Source organism: Felis catus, chromosome E1, assembly GCF_018350175.1.
Source record: "Felis catus isolate Fca126 chromosome E1, F.catus_Fca126_mat1.0, whole genome shotgun sequence".
Taxonomy (NCBI): Eukaryota; Metazoa; Chordata; class Mammalia; order Carnivora; family Felidae; genus Felis; species Felis catus.
Genome location: NC_058381.1, coordinates 13,050,018 through 13,052,517, shown reverse-complemented (window position 1 = coordinate 13,052,517; position 2,500 = coordinate 13,050,018). Strand labels below are relative to the sequence as shown.

The following is a 2,500-nucleotide window of genomic DNA, read 5'->3' as shown; positions in this document are numbered from 1 at the left end:
ATATGCTTAAATTCAGCGGGTCGCCACGTCTGATCTGAGGTCGCGTCTCGGAGGGACGCGCGCGCGCGCGCGCGCCAGGAGGAGCCCCGCGAGGCCAGGGCGGAGGGGCGACGAGAGGACCGGAACGCCGGCCCCGGGAAGAGGCCACGCTCCGCAACCCGCCCGGTTCTCCGGCCGACACCCAACGACGCAAAACCCCAAACACAACGCCCGAGCCGCCACCCCCCCACAACCGACGACCCCCCCCTCCCCGCAACGCACCAACAACCCCCCCTCCTCCAAACCCTCCGCGAGGGAGGGAGGGAGGGAGAGGGAAGCGAGAGCGCGCGGGAGGGGAGAGAGCCGGGAGGGGGAGGGGGGACGGGGAAGGTAAGGGTGCGCACGCGGGACGGCCGGCGGAACAGCGGGCGGGCAGGCGGGAGCACGGGCCGGCGGCACAGGCGGGAGCCCTGCCGGGGTTGGAAGGCGGAGGGGGGGCGGAGGAACGGGGGTTTGGGCAGGGCCGGGGCGCGGGACGCGCCGCCTCGCGACGACCCCCGGAGGGGGAACCGCGGCGAGCGGCGCGGGGCGGGGGAGCGAGGGGAGAAGCGGGCGCGGGCGTGGGGGGGTCCAAGCGCGGCGGTCGCCCCCGACCGCCGGCCCTTTTCCCCCCACGCGACACACCCGGCCTTCCCCCCCACACGTCCCACGTGCCCCGCGCTCCCGCCGCGGCCCCGGGCCGGGCCCGGCGGACGGCGCGGCACGCCTCCAACCAACGAAAACCCCCGCGGAGAACCACACCCCCCCCGCGACAACGCGGGCTCGGGGCACGCAGTGCGGCGCGGCCGCAACCCGGGGGGAAGCGCGCAGCGGCGGGCGACGCCGCGGCGTCCCGCGGGCCGCCGCCGGGGCACGCATCCCCGGGGCGCAGCCCCGCGCGCGACTCGGCCTCGGCGCGAGCCGCCCCGACAGGGCAAAAGGGGGGCCGGGATCGCCAGCGGGGAGCGGGGGCGGGGCCGCGGCTCGGGCCCCGGACGCACGGCCACGGGACCGGGAGAGGAGGGGGCCACGGCCGGACCGCTGCGGCCGCCGCCTGGGGCAAGGCGGCGAGACCAACGGCGCTCCGGATCCGCAACCTCCACCCCCCACGACGGCCCACGGGACCGCGCGGCACGGGGCACCGCAAAGCCCTCCCGAGACCCGGGCGGCGATCCCAAAGACCGCGTGCGGCACGAGGGATCTCCCCCCGAGGGACCGCGGCGGCGGCCGCGGCCCTCAGGCGCGAGCTCTCCTCGCCCTTCCCTTTTCTCGCGGGCGGCGACCGGCCTGCCTCAGCCTCTCCCCCCCCAACACCTTTCCCCCCCCAACCACCCCCCCACACCACCGCCCCACGGGCGCCGGCCCCCAGCCCCCCCCCGTCCCACACCCTCCCCCCGTCCCACACACACGCCACCGCCGAGCGGACCCGGCGGGGCGAGGCGGGGGCGAGGGGGGGGGGGCTGAGGGAGGCGGCGGGGACCGGACACACGGGGCCGGGGAGGGGGCGGGGAGGGGGAGGAGGAGGAGGAAGGAGGGAGGGCGGCAGCGGCGGCCACCGTCGTCTGCACTTAGGGGGACGGAGGGCCCAGCGGCCAGGACGACCCTCTCCCCGGCCCGCAGACGACCCCGCACACCGTACCGCCGCGCAGGCGGGCGTGGCGGGGCGCCCTCGGGCGGGGCGGACGCCGGCGGGGCGGGCCCTGCGAGGGAACCCCCAGCCGCGCCTTACCCCCGGGAGAGACACCCACCCGGGGGAGGCGATTGATCGGCAAGCGACGCTCAGACAGGCGTAGCCCCGGGAGGAACCCGGGGCCGCAAGTGCGTTCGAAGTGTCGATGATCAATGTGTCCTGCAATTCACATTAATTCTCGCAGCTAGCTGCGTTCTTCATCGACGCACGAGCCGAGTGATCCACCGCTAAGAGTCGTACGAGTTTTTGTGATCGCCGGGAGGGCCAACCCCGAAAAGGGGCGCCCCCCCAACCTGGCACAGCACATCCCCGAAGGGTGCCTCCGGCCGGCCAGCAAGAGACAACAAAGACCAGACTCCAAGAGGTCGGAAGGGTTGGAACGACAGGGCAAGTCCGGCAGCCCGCCCCAGCCACGCGGACGCGCGGGGCGAGCTCGGAACAAACCCCACAGGCGCCCAGGGGGTTCCCGCCTGTCCCCTCCCCCCACACACACCCAAGGGACACGGGGCGCACGCGCACGCACACGCTCACGCACCACCCGGCAGCCGCCGGGCAAGCCCCCTCCCGGCAACCGGGGAGGGCCGTGGCGTGGGCGCAAGCGCGGCGGCACCCCGGCCTGGGGCGCGGCGGGGGGCGGGCAGCGGAGTCTGGAGGAGACACGGGAAGACCAGCCTCCACGGCTCCCCACGGGCCCGACCGCCCCCGACCCGAGGCGGACGGGCGACCCCCCAAGGGTCTTTAAACCTCCGCGCCGGGACGCGCTAGGTACCTGGACAGGGTGGAGGCGGGCGA

The 2,500-nt window shown here is 76.4% G+C and overlaps 2 non-coding genes across 2 annotated transcripts in view; both read right to left on the bottom strand.

Annotated features, from left to right (window-relative positions):
- Positions 1–43, bottom strand: part of LOC123382142 — a 4,643-nt gene extending 4,600 nt beyond the window's left edge. The window contains exon 1 of the ribosomal RNA XR_006590080.1: positions 1–43. This exon is cut by the window's left edge and continues 4,600 nt beyond it. This is a non-coding gene — a ribosomal RNA (28S ribosomal RNA).
- Positions 44–1,791: 1,748 nt separating this feature from the next.
- On the bottom strand, positions 1,792–1,944 carry LOC123382136. The gene has a single exon (XR_006590074.1). It is a non-coding gene; the product is annotated as a 5.8S ribosomal RNA (ribosomal RNA).
- Between the last annotated feature and the right edge of the window lie 556 nt (positions 1,945–2,500).